Raw genomic sequence first — 17,372 nt, 5'->3', positions numbered from 1 at the left:
TGGGGTAGGGGTGGAGGGGTGGTGGGAATGGAAAGAGAAGTCCAGATTGCTTTGATTAACTGCATTTTTCTTTCTGGGTGAATGGGAAGGCTTTGGTGCAGATCTCAGTCTTGGAGGCTATTTCCAGAAAGGAGTGAGAAAAGTAATTGAGAAGATTCTGGAGTCTTGGACAGCAAAAGGGATGGAACACCGAATTGGGCCTGGTGCTGGACGGGTGCTGTCAGAACGCAGGAAGAAGGCCCCTGTCTTCCCATCAGGAGATGTGTCTGTGGGGAGGGCAGGGGGTTTTGACTGGGCAGGCCTAACTGGCTGGTGGACCTCAATAAATTCCCATTGATTAGATGAGCCTTCAACCACACAGTAGTTAATTGTTTTAAGGATTCAGACTGATGAGCAATCGCTTCCAACAGGACTCGCTAGCCTGGGTGTCACAGAAGAAAGTGGTGTTTGATATAGGACTTGGCCCACTTGTGACTGCATTCAAAGCCAGCCAGCTTCCCAGTTTTCTCACGTATTTCAAGGTTGTTTTTTTCTACTTTGTGGATGAGGGAGCAACACTCTGGGGGCTCAGAGCTTCGTTCATATCACCAGGAGATCGGGGCGGGCCTCTTTATTCACCAGCCTGGCTCAGGGTCCAGGTGGTATGCTTACACACAGTAGGGTTTGGGGGCATGTGCATTGAATTAGCAGAGAAGGCAATGGCACCCCACTCCAGTACTCTTGCCTGGAAAATCCCATGGACGGAGGAGCCTGGGAGGCTGCAGTCCATGGGGTCGCTAGGAGTCAGACACGACTGAGCGACTTCTTTTTTACTTTTCACTTTCACACATTGGAGAAGGAAATGGCAAGCCACTCCAGTGTTCTTGCCTGGAGAATCCCAGGGACGGGGGAGCCTGGTGGGCTGCCGTTTACGGGGTCGCACAGAGTTGGACATGACTGAAGTGACTTGGCGGCGGCGGCAGCATTGAATTAGTGAAGTCTTCTGGGAACACACTGTGTTGGAGGGCTTCAGAAAGTAATATGTGCATGATACAAACCCAGGCCTCCTGTTTCCAAAGCTTGCTTTCCTTCACCATACTGCCCAGTTTCATTAGGCAGAGTTAGTGTGTTAGATGGCTTCCCTGGTGGCTCACGTGGTAAAGAATTTGCCTGCAGGTTCGATCCCTGGGTTGGGAAGATCCCCCGGAGAAGGAAATGGCAACCCACTCCAGTATTCTTGCTTGAAAAATCCCATGAACAGAGGAGCCTAGTGGGCTTGACAGGCTACAGTCCATGGATGTGTTAGACTATTGTTCAGAAATACTCAGAGCATCCCCCTTCTGCCGCTCTCCAGTGATGCCAGGTTTGGCCAGGCGCCTTGCCTTGGCTTCCTGTTGGGCAGAGTGTACTTACTGGCTCCTTGATTTTAGGCTCTGTCATGGGACTTAGCTTTGACATTAGCAGGCTTGAAGCAAGCAGAACCTTGAGGTGCTTGCTTAGTTGGGCTCATACTCTCACGTGTCTGCCACCACCATGGAAAGAGATTCCCCGTGTGGCTGCTGGCTGCTCAGCCTCGATGAACACAGTAGACCTGAAACCCAGCCTGCAGTGAAGAACCAAGCCCAGATGGACACACGGCTTGGCTTTAACCCAGACCAGTCAACCGCTTGCTGGCCCACAGTGAAAAGAAGGGATTGTTGCTTTCAACCACAGAGCCTTGGGGTGGTTTGTAACACAGTAGTAGCTGACATTCCAGGCAGGGCATCCCAGGCAAGGGCTGGCCCTCAGCATATGTAGTGGAGGGAAAGAGGGAGTGAGAGGCAGGAGATGAGACTGGGAGTAGAGGATCCAGCTAAATCTCAGGTCTTGAATGTCAGTGGAAGGAATTTGATCATTTTCCAATAGGCAGTGGGAGACGTGGAAAGTTGTTGAGCTTAGAAGGGTGAGACCCAAACCCACTGAAGAAAGTACACTTGAAAATAAGTGCAGAATAGTTAAAATGGAGAGGGGAGGAAGTAAAGGTCAGAGAACTTGGAAAGCTGCTATTACTTACTCTCCACTCTGTCCCAGAGCCCAGCACTGTACCCTGTATACAGAAGGTACTTAATAAATATTTGTTGAATGAATAAATGTATAACATATTGTCCTAAGGGGGACTGATAATGAAGACTTAAATAGAAGTCCCTGATTATTCACTTATTTACCCATTTATTTGTTCACATTTGTTTGCTGAGCCCTTGAAATGAATAAGTACTTGAATCCAGGGAAGAGCTGGGTGGAATTTGGGGAGGGACCCTTCCCATAGCTTTTGGAAAAGGGTTCAAGCCAGCCAGGAGGCAGGGCTAGAACAGGAGAGTGAAGAGGTTAGGGGTTGCGGCATTCCGGTGTGGGAACGGGGCGGTGGTGCCCTCGAGGGAGGGGGTGTGCCTGGCTCCTAGTCACAAGGACACAGCAGGTTCAAGCGTCCTCTCTTCTGGCTTTACCTGGGACCAGGACAGGTCCCCTTGTCCACTCGCTGAAACCTCACAGGACTGGTTCTGCAGGGGTTACTAGGTTTGGGAATTTCCATTATGTTGGACTTCCTCTTTTTTTACACCAGGCTGCCTGTTCTTTTAAGGCTTCGTGTCCACACTTCATTCACTCATCTGCTCTGGGCCAGCCCCTTGCTAGTGCTAAGTCACTTCACTCGTGTCCAGTTCTTTGGAACCCTGTGGACCCTATATCTATGGAATTCTCCAGGCAAGAATATTGGAATGGGTTGTCATTTCCACCTCCAGGGGATCTTCCCAACCCAGGGATCGAACCTGCGTCTCTTACATCTCCTGCATTGGCAGGCAAGTTCTTTACCACTAGCACCACCGGGGAAGCCCCTTGCTTAGAGGAACACAAAGTTCAGTGGTTCATAAATCTCTAACAGGTGACTTTTGGCACATCCTGGCCTTCTCCCTGTCTGTTTCCTCATCTGTAAAATGGCCACTGAGAGGCCTGGATTCAAATCCCAAGTCTGCACCTTTCTGGCTGTGTTGTCTTAACTGAGTCGATACTTGACCAAGGCTCTGAAAGGTGGTCTCGTTCCTTTCCTGCAAGATGGGAGGGTCCCTCAGGGTGGCACGTGGTAGAGAAGCTGAGGTGAACTCTCGGAGAACAGGGCTTTTTAAAAAGTGCCTGATGCTGGTTGAGATGAAGATCAGCCCCCATGCAGGGCTGCACCTTGCTTGTGTGAGCAGACTCACCTGCTCTGAGTCAGGAGACATCAGCTCCTACCGGTGGATTCACTAGAGAAAGAGAAGTAAGCACACAGAACCCCTAGGCTTCAGTGAGAGCAGCCTGGGCCAGGAAGGGTACCAGAACCTGTTTCTGGTGTTAAAGAGGCGCTAATGGTAGTGGTCTCCTGAAATCTTGGGCTGAGAATGACTCTGAGGCTCCATTGGACTTGCTAGGACACTGGGCTCTGATGAATTAGGAGTTGTGGGGGGCACACGTGCCAAGTGCTTATGAGGGCTGAGCTCTTTCCTCGGGCTGCAGGATCACCCATTCGCTTATCATTCATTCGACAGATTCTTACTGAGCCCCTGCTTGGTGTTGGGGGGTGTCCTGGGTGCTGTGGCTCCAAAACCAAGCAGCGTGAAAGATCCCTGTGCACATTACATTATAGAGGGGACAGGAAGGCAGCAAATGGCAAATATCCTAAGTAAATATACTGGTAAGCTGGAGAGTAATGTGTGCTGTGAAAATAGGACCATGTGTGCATGCGTGCTAAGGCGCTTCAGTTGTGTCTGACTCTTTGCGACCCCATGGACTGTAGTCCACCAGGCTTCTCTGTCCTTGGGATTCTCCAGGCAAGAATACTGGGGTGGGTTGTCATGCCGTCCTCCAGGAAAACAGGACCAGCTAATGCCAAAACAATGGTTAATCCAAAGTCATACATCTTGAGGTCAGGTACACAGGATCACATCCTGGGGTCATGCCCAGGTGTGCACACACCCACACACACACACATTAAGACAACCAGACTCCATTGGAATTGCCTCAGTTGCTCAGCTGTACTTCCTCCAGCTGCCCAGACAACTAAGAGTTGCTGTCCCTTCATGGCCATTCATGCCCAGAGTCTTGGCCTCTGGCAGTTGGTCTAGGAATTGGGGCCTGAGGACAAAGTAAGATCACAATTTTTGTCCTAGGAGCAGCTTGTAGTTTACCTTCTTTGGCTTGATTTACTGAACACATTAGAATTAAAAATAGATATTCATGAGGAAATATGCATAGGTGTCATGACATGCAGTTATCACAAGGCAGGAATGTTACTTGTTTTGAATCAAATATTAATAAGCTACATTTCAACAGTTCTTATCTCTGTGAAAGCAGGTAGTGTAAGCATCTCTATTAGGCAGTGCTTTCTTGCTTAGTTCAAGTTACCATGGGAATCAGTCAACCAGGGTGGGTCCCACCACGTGCCCATCACTGATGCTGGGTTATAATCATCAGTACTGTTGTCTCTGAAAACCACATTGTATACTGTGAGATAACATACAATGACACTTCATTTAGGCAACGTCAGTTTTGTGAGCTCTTCCACCAGAATTGAATTATCTAGGTCCTTAAGTTCAGGTAGATAATTGTCTAGATAATAGAATCATAACCCTTGGATCTCACGATGTTAGCTGACATACCCACTTGGGATGGGAAGCTCTTTAAAAGCATGTTTGTCACACATGAGGGCAGGCGCTTCCATCGGTCTACCTTTTGCTTGGAGACTCAGGGTCATCCCCGGTGGCCTGGACGGTACATGCCAGTGGCTGCCTTTTCTCTGAATGACCCCCGGCGGCTGCTGTCTTTCTTTATTTTCTGGGAGTCCTGCTAACCATTTCTCTCTCTCTCCCATTAGAGTCAGACTGAAGGTTTTGACTTGCTTCCTGGAGCCAATATCCTTTGCAACTTTTTGGCTGCATTAAATATTTCATGGGCTAGGAAGCCAGAGGACCAGATTTATTAAAAATGAGTCCAAAGCTAAACTAATTTCAGATGAAGATGCTGAGTTATTCTTCAAGGAGTCAAGTGCACAAATGCGATGTGGTGCCAATTCTGTTGTTTGAACACGTGTTCTAGACGCGGGAAGTTACCAGATATGGAACTTATAAATTCATGAAGTATTACTCTGTGGTGTGTGCGTGCGTTTGTGTTCATTCACATATACTCAACACCCATGGGGTGGGGTGGGGTGGTTAATTTAGTTTCTGAAGGGCTCTCTTTCGATATAGGGATCCAGTATGTTCTTTATGACCCTGATTATTGGATGAAAGCTTTTAGGGGGCTGATTTCAGCTCAGTAAAGGAAGAATTGGCTAGTAGAGAAGTTCAGTTGTGGGATGCCTGCCTTGGGGGCTGGTGGAACTGTTCTAATGAAGGCCAGGTAACTACACATCTAAGGACATGGTTGAGGGGATTTAAACATCCCTCAAGTGATTGACCTGATTCTTAAATTTAGAATTTCTTTTCAACTTTATTGAAGTATAATCGATGTATACTGAATGTATATATTTTAAGGGTTGACATAGTTGACTTTTAAAATCTGTTTTTAAGATTAGACAAAGCTATGTTATCCAAATGTAAGTATACACATCACTGGAATCTGCAGTTCAGCTTAGCGACTGTTGCAAACTAAATGTATCCTCCCAAAATGTATATGCATGCATGCTAAGTCACTTTAGTCATGTCCGACTCTGCAGCTTTATGGATTGCAGCCCACCAGGCTCCTCTGTCCATGGGATTCTCCAGGCAAGGATACTGGAGTGGGTTGCGTGCCCTCCTCCAGGGGGCCTTCCCCACCCAAGGATCGAACCCACGTCTCTTATGTCTCCTGCATTGGCAGGCGGGTTCTTTACCCGTAGTCCCATCTAGGAAGCCCCAAAATTGTATGTTGAATCCTAAACCCCAATGTGATGGTGTTTGGAGATGGGGTGTTTGGGGGGTAATTAGGTTTAGATGAGTTTGTGACGGCAGAGCACTTGTGATGGGATGAGTGTCGTTTTAAGAAGAAACACTAGAGAGCTTGCTTTCTCTCCTCTCGGTGAGGACACAGCCAGAAGGTAGCCATCTGCAACCCAGGGAGAGAGGCCTCTCTGGAACTCGGCCATTCTGGCCCCTTGATCTTGGACTTCCAGTCTCTAAAACTGTGAGGAAACACATTTCTGTTGTCTGAACTACTCAGTCTATGGTGTTTTGTTGTGGGAGCCCAAACTGATTAGGAAAGCTGCTCTGGTCCCAGGTGGGTCTGAATTATTGAGGTTCTGCCAGGAAGTTTATCAACCAGTCTGGGGAGCACTGCCTTCTGTCATTCACACTGACAGCTGAGTGTCCTTGTGTCCCGCCCTCCTTGGCTCCCAAGGTGAGACCTTCGTCTTAAATAACTAGAGATGGGTGATGCTTCCTTTGATGTCGGATGACAGCGGGGCAGGTCAAGAGCCCAGCTGTAAGGCTGTAAATACTGATGAGTATAGCCCAGTGCCTTCGAGAAGGCATGTGCACGGCGCTGGGCTTCATGTGTCCGTGCTGGGAGCAGCGGCCTGGGTTCCCATGGCCTGGCTAGCGCTTGCAGATGTCACATGGACAGACCTGCCACCTCTCTACTGTTTACGGCCAAGTCACCGTGGAGGACTCAGACCCTAGGACCCTGTGCTGGTGTTCAAAAGGATTTAATAGGCCTATTTGTAAAGAGCACCAAACAGTCGTTCTAGCGACACGCAGAGCTCTGCGTGGCCATGGTGCCGAGTGCAGCTTGGCCCTTTTTATTTGTTTGGGCTCTTCCCCTCTTTATAAACAGAGAGGAGTGTCTGCCTGCAAAATTGTCTTCTTGGCAGGATGGGAAGGGTAGAGAGAGGAGAATTCTTCCTTCCCTGCTCTGTTTGTGGCTCGGGGTCCACGTCTCCAAAAGCCGTTTTGGAGAACCCGGCTCTTGGTAACCTCGAGTCCTGAGTGTTTAGAGGTGGGAGGGATTCAGGCTGACTCAAGCCAACCCCAGATCACATGGTGTCAAGAAAGAAGGTGGGATCCCATTTTTCTACATACTGAAGTAGAAAGGATGTGTGATGCCACATTTAGGTCTCAGGCACCTTGTCAGAAGCCCTGCTGAAACAGACTCCCCCAGAGGTCTGTTGGGTCTGGGTTGGGGAAGGACCAGTGTCAGTCGAAGAGCCATCCTCGGGACATGGGAGGGAGGGTGACGTCAGATGTCAGATGCCACCAAGGCCGGCCTCCCTCTGCCCCAACATTCCGCACAGCCATTCATTAGACCTTCTGGTCAGGAAGGCGATCTTTTGCAAGAAGGGGGATGCTTAACTGCAAGTCTGGATCTGTAACCTGGTCGTGGGCCCTGCCAGATAGATATTCCCCATCACTTTGGAATGCAGAGGTGTAACCCCCAAGTCCTCAGGAAAGTCAGACTATGTCCTCACTGGAACCCCTTTAACCATCCCCCAGCCTCATCTGATAGGGGCATCCTTCCCAGAGGGACTTTGGGTTGAAACCTCAACCTGGCCTTGATGCTTGAGTTGAACCCACTTGATCAAGTCCTGGAAGAAAAATCAAAGGCTATGAAGGGAGAATCATGTGAGGTGCTTATAGTCCTGAATACATCTCTACACAAAGAGACGTATTCTTTGAAGACTGAGTCAGTTGGCTCAGTGCCCTGCTTGCTCTAAAGGGAAAAGCTCCAAAGAGTTAGGTAGAGCCCTGAGATGAGGAGAGGTGGTGTCTGCCTGCAGTCAGGGGCAGCACCCTGCCCCAGCCTGGGCAGAGCTTCTGAGGGGTCCCCTCCTGTGCCGTACCCAGTGGGTGTGTTGTCTTCTTCCCAGGACTTCCATCACTTCATCTCCAACATGAGAGATTCTTGATAAAGTGACCAAGCCCCGAATTCCCCAGCTGTGTAGAAGGTGCTGGTTGAAATTCCAAGGCTGTTCAATGTTAAACAAACAACTATAGGAATATGATAGTAATTGGAAGCCAACTGCAGAGATTACTCAAACAGCAAGTCTTTAACCCCCAAGTACATGGGCATCCTTGGCTTAAACTGTTATCTCTTTCCTGATCAGAAGATAGGACTTGCATTTTTGACAACATCATTAGGGACAGGGATGTCCTGTGTTCAATAGGGAAAATATTTCAAAACACGAAACTCAACAGGCTATGAGTGGAAAGGGGACGTCTTAGTAAAAAGTTTGGAAACCATGTTTCCAGCATTTCAGAATTCTTAATAAAGTTTGGTTCCTTCCCTCAGCAACAATGTGTGTGATCTTTGCGGACTCTTCCAGGCCTAAATTTTTAGAACGGTCGAGATTCAGGTCTGGAAAGTGCTAAGCCCTCTCACAGGAAGCTCCAAGGTACCTTTGCCTCCGCCCCCTGCACTCACTCAGGTAGTAATTCCATGTGTAATGTAACCAGAACGCTCCCTTTCCATTTCTGTTAATTTCCAGATTGGCTCGTTAAATCTATACATTCCAGAGACTTGGTCCAACATTCCAGGGAACCCTTCCATGGACAATCAGAGCAGGAGTTCTTTTCAGCAGGGTTTGTTCAAGCAGAGGGAATGTGAGAAAAAGAGAGGAAAAAAAAAAAAAAACCCTCCAGAACCCATTACCTTCATCTTGCAGAGGGGAACTCAGATGGCAGCCTCACTAGCCTCACGGGTACCCCGGCAACATCTCTCGCTGAGTCTGCCTTGTACCCTTCACTTCACACAGTGTCTCGGTGAGCCCAGCTTTGGGCCTGGCCGCAGTTTGCTTCCATTTATTGAACTCCTACCGTAGACAAGACACGGTGAACTAGCAGCCCTGCCAGAGAACCGGTGCAGTAAACTCCAGGATGTGCTTTCCTGCGTTGTTGTGACACAAACATGTAAGTGTGTTTTAAACTTCAGAGTGCAGCTGCCAGGGGAGGTGTCTGTTTTGCTGCCAGATGGGTATATAATGTACCACACATGTGAGCAGAGCGCTGGGGAATTTTCGCTGGAATTAACAACTGCATAAGAACTGGAAGCAAATAAATAAATAACCCGAGTGTTCAAAGGCCGTTTATCAGCTCAGTTTATCTCCACTGCTAAATGCCAACTTTTTTTCTCGACTTACCTTTTGCATTCCTCTGACCTTCACAATTCTTCCGACATTCGGGATTAATTGAAGTTGCTCTCACGGCTCTTCGGGCCCCGGCTCTTCCGGCCCTTGTTTAAAGGACCAGCCTGCTCTTTTTCTCTGATTTGCTTTGGTGGGGCGATAACTTTTCTATTCCCCAAAGGGAAGCTCCAGGCAGTGGGGAGTCAGGAGGAGAGTTCTGGTCCCCAGGCTTCTGGTCTCTCTGTTTACCACCTGTCACGTGGGGGCAGAGGCAGTAGAGGCCACCCAAGCCTCATCCATGTGTTTGTTATTGGAAGGATCCTCAATAAACACATCTTGAACCCCAGTGAATGCATGTAGCCAGGCACCTGTCTGTGAGGTGGCTCCTGCTCTCAGGAACCTGTCAATCCCTATTTGGAGAGAATCCAGCAGGTAAACGCAAGCGGATGTTTAAGTCAGTCTATGCTCACTGAGACCAGTGCAGCTAGTACCAAGCAGTGGCAGGCATATAATCAGTAGTTACTGAATGAACAAATGAATGGATTCTGGAATTACAGAAGTTCATTTCTAACTCAGAGGTAAAGCAGCAACCAGACTTACCTTGTTTCATGGTCAAGCAGCAGGCTCACCTGCACGATGTCTCTATGTGACATAGAAGCAGACAGCCTTTCCCTGCATGCACCGGGCCCCTTGTGGGATGCATGGCCCATTCTGGCTGGGAGATTTTGGGCAAAGGTCAGATTGTACCAGTATGTGCAGTGGTCCTGCTGGGTGAGATAGGAAACAGAGAGTTAAGAGCACACACTCTGAAGCTGGAGTGCTGAGGCTCCTGTGCTATTGTCCCCTCTTCGTCTGCTCATCTATAAGGTAGAGGAAGAACAGTACCTACTTCAAAGGTTGCTATGAGGCCTCACTGAATCAATACATGTGAAGTGTTTAGAACCGGACCTGGCACAGAATAAGTACTGATTATTTAGCTCTTTCTAATGTTATTATTTGGAGGAGAGGCGGGGGTGTCAGAACCTCTAGGCAGCTCAGTTTTTAGAGGGGTGAAGGGTGGGAGGGAAGACTGCTGCAATTGGAAGTAGATTGTTCAGAGGCTGTGGTCAGTTTGAGTGAGTTTCTGAAGCCTGGCTCTCTAGCCCTCAGGCCCTGTCTGGTGGGCAGGTTTCTACAGTAGTGGAGGCAGGAGGTCATAGGTGAAAGCGGATAGCAGCAGCTTCCTCCTGGTTCTGGTTTTAAGCAACTAACATCTACCTCCCAACACACACACACACACACACACACACTTACTGAATGGATAAGAGTTTAGCAAATAACATCTAGGCAACAGGCAAGCTCAGGTAGAGTGGTTCAGAGCCAGCTAGGTAGGCCAGAGCTAAGGGATATATTTGAGTGCTTAGTGGGGAAACTGAGGCAGAAGCCTAGTAGATTTCCCAGAGTTCCTGACAGGCATACCTGAAATCAGGTCTCTGGCAGCCAGACCATAAGCCTCTGCTACTGGCATTGCTAAACAGAAGACTTCTGGCCTGGCAGGGCTTAGTCTGAGAACCACGGGAGCAGAGTCAGCAGTGACCCACATCCCAGAAAGGAGAGAAGTGAAGAGGGGCTTGATGAAGACCTGGAGTTAAGATGGGGCCCTGGAGGATGACTTGGATGACCAGAGTTGAGGCATTCCGGGCAGAGGGGGAGAATGGAATGAAGATGCAGGTGGGGTGATGCATAATGAGGTCCAGGAATCTGAGCACACTTGTGAGGATGGAACAGAGTGAAGGCTGTGTGTGGAGGGGAGATGCCCGGGACAAGACTCAGGAGCCAAGGCCAGGGGAGGGGAACCCTGGAACTGAGCTGGTAACGAAGAGCAACTGGCCATTTTGTGAGCACTGTCACAGTGCATCCGATGCAATTAGAGTTTCTGTATGTCTATACTGTGGAAACAGTGGCAGATTTTATTTTCTTGGGGTCCAAAAATCACTGACGACAGTGACTGTGCAGCCATGAAATTAAAAGACGCTTGCTCCTTGGAAGAAAAGCTATGACAAACCTTTATTGTTCAGTGTCTCAGTTGTGTCCGATCTTTGCGACCCCTTGGCCTGTAGCACGCCAGGCTTCCCTGTCCATCACCAACTCTCGGAGCTCGCTCAAACTCATGTCCATCGAGTCGGTGATGCCATCCAACTATCTCATCCTCTGTCATCCCCTTCTCCTGCCTTCAATCTTTCCCAGCATCAGGGTCTTTTCCAAGGAGTCAGTTCTTCACATCAGGTGGCTGAAGTATCGAAGCTTCAGCTTCAGCCTCAGTGCTTCCAATGAATATTCAGTGTTGATTTCTTTTAGGATTGACTGGTTTGATCTCCTTGTAGTCCAAGGGACTCTCAAGAGTCTTCTCCAGCACTACAGTTCGAAAGCATCATTGACAAACCTAGACAGCATATTAGAAAGCAGAGACATCACCTTGCTGACAATGATCCCTATAGTCAGAGCTATGGTTTTTCCGGTAGTCGTGTATGGATGTGAACGTTGGACTGTAAAGAAGGCTGAGTGCTGAAGAATTGATGCTTTCGTGTAGTTCATGGTGTTGCAAAGAGTCAGACATGACTTAGTGACTGATCATAAAGTGGTGGAAGGAGCAAGAGATTGACAGAGGAGCTTTCTTAACTGAGCCATTGTGGTGGAAAGCCTGGACAGTGCAGAGGCCTGGGTGGAGGCAGCAGGAACAGTGAGGGAAGGAGAGATGGGAGAAATGCTGTGAAGCAACAAGCTCTAGCTCCTGGTGGCTATGAGATACGGAAGGAGTAGGGGGGTGGGGGAGGCCGGCTGTGGACCAAAGTGAGTTGTGTTTCCATCTCGTAGGACTCAAGGTGAGTATCAAAGGCCCCAGTGAATAGGCCATCAGGAAGGGGCCCTAGGGAGTGGGGCCTGGGCTGGAGAGTAGAATTCTGGAGGCCTCAGCAGAGCTGGAGCTACAGATGGGGAAGAGATGGAGCACAGAGAGGAAGAGAGGAGACTAGCGACGGAAGTGTTGGACAGCAGCTGTCCTCAGGGCCAAGAGGGTAGAGAGGGGATGCAGGACCTCAAAGTGCGGGTTCCTGGTGTCCAGAGATGTCATCAGAGGCAAACAGGAGAGCCCAGCTCCCCCCATGCCCAGTCTCAGGCTGGACCCTCTGCCATAGTCCTTGTCCCCAACACATACACATACACACACACACACACATGTTCACACTCACACATGCTTGTTTGCACACACACACATGTTTGTTCATAGACACACAAGACACATAGACACACACCATAGCTCATCCCCAAGACTCATCAGGTGCCGGCTCAGGTAATTTCTCCTCTGGAAAACTCTGGGCAGCTTCCTGCCCCAAGCACCGGTTCCTCCTCCTCTACATCCCCACAGCCCCTCCCCGACCTCTCCAGGCACCTATCAGATGACGTGGCAATGACCTGCTTAATGGAGGATCTCCACACCAGATGTGAGCTTTGCAGGCTGCTTCCTCCATGGGGCCACAGCCTTGGACAGCACACGGGGCCCCTGAACTGGTGTCAGCTGGTTGAGGAGCGTTCCTGTGAGAAGGGAGCTAGGGCAAATGGAGGCCTAAACAGGTATCCGAGTGTTCGGCTGTGGCCTTGCAGGCTGCAGCCCGTGTGGGAAGTGGAAGGAGAGGAAGTGTGATGGAAGGATACCTCCCCATGACTCCAGCTGCTGAAACCACCCCCGCCTCTCCAGATTGCCCATCACCTACTGTCCACCTGTACCTGGGCTGTGCCCCTCACCTGACTTTCCTTCTAATTCAGTTTCTGCAGTCTTTTGAAGCTGTGACCTGAGCGCCTCCTGTAACTGCTAGGTCCTCAGAAAATGCTTGTTTAAATGGATTGTGACCATTTGCCAAACGAGGACTGTTGAAAGAGGAGAAACTGACTGCCGCTTAGAGCTCCTTCCAAGGGAACTCAGATTGCTCGAGCCTCTGAAATCATTTGAACGCCTAAAGGAGGCTGAACCATTTACTAGAAAGAGCGCTGGAGTCAGGGTTGTAGCGCTATTCAGCCACCGACCCCAGTCGAAACTTAGTTTCCTGAGTATCTTCTGAAGCCAAGCATAAGACTTGGCACCTTCACAAACAGCATCTTGTTTCATCAATCCACAGAGCAACCTTGGGATACTGACTCATACACTGATTCATCAGCTTCATCTTATTTAATAATATCAGGGAACTCAGAGGGGTGAAGTAACTAGCTCAAGCTGGTAGGTCACAGGTTGCCTGATTGTGTATTTCTTAAATGTCACCGACACTGATTCTCCACTAAGCATGTTATATATCTGGCCATCCCACAGCCCGGGAGGCCTCTGAAAATAGAAGAGGTTTGCTTTTGTCTGAGAAGAGGCAGGAGTGAGCCTTCAGGAAAGTCTGGAGTGGGAAGGGATGTCGTGTTGAGCCCTAGGATTCCAACAGCAAAGGACCGTGTGACTTGAACACAGAATATTAGGGCCAAACTCAGTCTTGGGTGTCTGGAAACATCTGACATGATGTCATGAAAAGCTATGAAAGTGTCTCTCCAAAACTCCAAGGGAGGAATTAGGCTTTTGCACGTACGTATGTGTTCAATTTCCAGCTGTCCTGATTTCTCTCAGAGAGCCGCTGGTTCTTCCTTGGATTTGGTCCAGGCCCCTCTGTGCTTTGACTGCACTGGGACAAGTCCTGCGTGCCCAGCTCCTTTGTCCCATATTTTTCTGGGCTGCTTGGGCTGTCCTCAGGGGTGTTTTTGAATCACTCATGGTCAGGAGCTAAGAAGATGAGAGCAGAGTAAACCTTGCCCCCAACCCTCAGCAACAGCAGGGGATTGCCGGGTGGCCTGTGGATTGAGCAGGAACCTGGGGTAAGGAATGAGGACCCAACGTCCCTTTGCTGTCACTGAGGAAGTAGAGGATGCCCAGGCCTCCCCTCTTGGAGCTGACAGTAGAAAAGGTCCAGAAAACAAAAAGTGGATCTGCAGTGGGGAGGTCACAGTGTCCTCTGGGGAGGAGACAGGTCGTATGGAAGGGCAATTACATAAATATAAGAGAAGGGTCCTTCTGGGCTTCCCCCGTGGCTCAGCAGTAAAGAATCTGCCTGCAGTGCAAAAGATGCTGATTCGATCCCTAGGTCAGGAAGATCCCCTGGAGAAGGGAATGGCAACCCACTCCAGTATTCTTGCCTGGGAAATCCCATGGATGAGGAACCTGGTGGGCAACAGTCCATGGGGTCGCAAAAGAGTTGGAGACAACTTGGCAACTAAACAACGAGTCATCAGGGTCTCAGCAAATCCTAGGTGAGCAGAGCCAGGTATGGGTTGTAGAAGCCCCGGATGGCTCTGTACTGGACATCCTACCCTGGAGGGGCTCACCATGTAAGGGGAGAGACAGGCATGCTCAGGAGTCCCGGCACGGGTGATGGGTGTAAAGGTAGAGGGTGTGCCCAAAGGTCTTGGGTGTCAGGAAGGAGTTCCAGAGGAGGAGAAGGAATTTGACTTAAGGAAAAGAAGGGGAAAATGTCTTAAATACAAACAGCAGTCAGTGGCAGGACCAAGACCTGGAGCTGCCTGAGGGGAGGGTATGGGTGTGGCTGCCCTCTACATCCAACCTGAGGGCCGACTCCTGTCTTTGCCCGGGGTCTCAGTGGAGCCCAGCTGTCAGGATAGGCAGCAGATGCTATAAGGACGGTGAGGTGTGTGGAGCTGGGAGTAACCTGGGAGGCTTCCTGGAGGAGGCGGCATACCTGAGGCTTCAGTGGAGGAGAGAGCTGGACAAGTAGGAAGGAAAGCGAGAGGACAGCTAATAGGAGCATAGAACCAGGACCGGACGGGAGCATGACGTGGCAGGGCCTCAGACGGGGAGGGGCCTCATGGCGTCACGTGACACAGTGTCTGGCACTTTCAGAAGGGGCTGGAGCCCACTCCTCCCGGGAGTGAGTACAGGGGAGGAATCCCAGGGTCAAGAGAAGCTCCTGCCGTGCTGAGTGCTTGGGTCAGGGTGACCACTCCACGCCGCAGTCTGACCACCTGGGAAACAAGGATGCTGGCATCCTGTGATTACCTTGTCTCATGACCTTGAGCGGGACACATCACTTCTGGGATTCAGGCTGGGGACGTTTGTCGACTGGGGAGGGTGGAGCACCGTGGCTCTGTCACCTCGCTGAGCATCTGGGAGGACAGCGCACACGGCGCCGATGAAACCATGCCCGAGCAAACCTCCCACCAGGGCCCCGCAGCCCGTGATGTGCTTCCCGCCCTCTCTACCACTGGTCCCCTCGGGCTCGAGGACCACACAGACCGCCAGCCCCACCGTACATCCGGAGGGACTTCCTCAGGCCGCTGCCTGGAGCCTGCCCCTGCAGACTGGTCCACGTGCCTGGCAGCGGGAGCACAGGCGGGCCACCTGGCACCAGAGATGTTCGCCCTGGGAGGACAGCGGCCAGCCTGCTCTGGGCCCAGGGTCCTGGCTCTGAGCTCACGGAGGTTTATTTATTTATCATTTGTTTGGGGTGAAATGGGAGAGAATCAAATCCAGCGGGCTGTTTTAGCTGCAGTTGGTAGAAAGAAAGGCATGTCTGTTTCTCCTGAAAGAATCCCTCGCATTGTGGCCCTGGCCCCTTAGTTGGGTTTCAGCAGACAATGCCCTCCTTTCTCCCTGTGCCCGACAGCTCGCCCCCGCCTGCCCGCCCGCCTGTCTGCCCTTGGTCCAGTGGGCCTGCTGCTGCCCGCTTGACTTGGCTGCTGGGAAGGAAGGGAAGGAGACGCCTGGGGCCCTAGCTGATCAGCCCAGCCCAGCCTAGCAGGCTCTCAGGGGCCACCATGCCCCTGTGGTCCTCCGGTCTCTCTGGAGCCCTAGTCCCTTGGTGTGTGTTGAGGGCATGCTCTGTGCCAGGCACTGTACCCACAGAAGTGAAGCCCTTCTCCCTGCTGGATTGAGATCCAAGGTTCAGGTCTCGGATGAGCCCTGGTGGCCCCGCACCTCTGCCAGTTCACAGATGGGAAAATGGAGGCTCTAAGAGGGTAGCCAACCTGCCAAGTGCACACGTCGAGGTCTTATTGACTGAGATTTGGAGGAGGGGGTGCCTTTCTGCTGCTCCGGGTGGGTCAGTAGAGGCTGAGGGTGACCAAGGCAGCCTCCGCCGGTGCCCTCAGGCCCCTGCCTGCTTGTCTACAGTCTTCTCTTCTCACTCTGCTTGTAACTGGGTGAAGCCTCTCATCACACATGAGAACAAAACCAGAGTCCAGCCTGGCCCCTGTGTAACTGGCTCCTGTCTGCCTCCCCAGCTTCACCGAATGCTGCTCCCCTTCTTCCCCTCCCTGGTCTCATCTGTGTTTGTGGCCCCTGTGTGATTGGCTCCTGTCTGCCTCCCCAGCTTCACCGAATGCTGCTCCCCTCCTTCCCCTCTCCAGTCTCACTCTGTGTTTGTTGTGTCTTCAGCCCCCCAGACTCATTTCTGCCTCAGGGCCTTTGCACTCGCGGCTCCTCTGCCTGCAGCTCTCTCCTCTGGTGACTGGTGGTACTTGACATGCAAGGGGGCCTCTGGGTTTCTGCGGTCTCCCCTCACCCACACTCTTTAAAGCCTTACCTTACTCTCCTTTGTATCATTTGTCCCTTGCTGAAGTCAAATGTTGATGTGCTTGTTGGAGCTTTGTCTCCCCCACCAGGATGTAAGCTCCATGCCTGGTGCATTCCTGGAACTTAGTAAATACATGTCTTTTTTGAATGAATGAGTGAAATCCAAAATGCTGTGTCTTGATTTTCAGGGACTTCTCAGAATATTTTATTGTTTCCTCTAGCGTGTTTCTGGGTCCTTGGGAACACAGATCTGAACTGTGGTCTGGGAAGGTATAGAGAGATTGCTGGGAGAAGTGGCAGAGGCAGGCAGAGCAGTTAGGCAACCAGGCTTCAGAGTCAAATAGACTGTGGCACTGTAGGCTCTCTGCTTCCGTTTCCTCATCTGTAAAATAGGACTCCGGATGGCACTGCCCTCACGGACTGTCTTGAGAAGTAAATGGGTCAATATATTAAAAACACTTGGAACGATGCTGGTGCCATAGCAAGCATTATGCAAGTATTATAAACTATTACTCTTATTATTATTTATTAGCTATTCTTACTATTACTTTTTAAAGACATTTAGTATTTTTTTATTTTAATTTCTTTTTTTGGCCACACGGTATGTAGGATCTTAGTTCCCCAACCAGGGATTGAACCCGCACCCGCAGCATTAACCACTGGATCACCAGAGATGTCCCTACTATTACTATGCTTAGTGGT

General features: G+C 50.4%; 1 protein-coding gene across 1 annotated transcript in view; it reads left to right on the top strand.

Annotated features, from left to right (window-relative positions):
- Window positions 1-17,372, top strand: part of TRABD2B (TraB domain containing 2B) — a 221,788-nt gene that overhangs the window by 23,248 nt on the left and 181,168 nt on the right. The gene's annotated exons all lie outside the window — the stretch shown is intronic.

The sequence above is a fragment of the Bison bison genome, unplaced genomic scaffold (genome assembly GCF_000754665.1).
Source record: "Bison bison bison isolate TAMUID 2011002044 unplaced genomic scaffold, Bison_UMD1.0 scf7180017864033, whole genome shotgun sequence".
Taxonomy (NCBI): Eukaryota; Metazoa; Chordata; class Mammalia; order Artiodactyla; family Bovidae; genus Bison; species Bison bison.
Note: the sequence above shows the minus strand (reverse complement) of the source record. Positions and strands in the feature narration are given on the sequence as shown.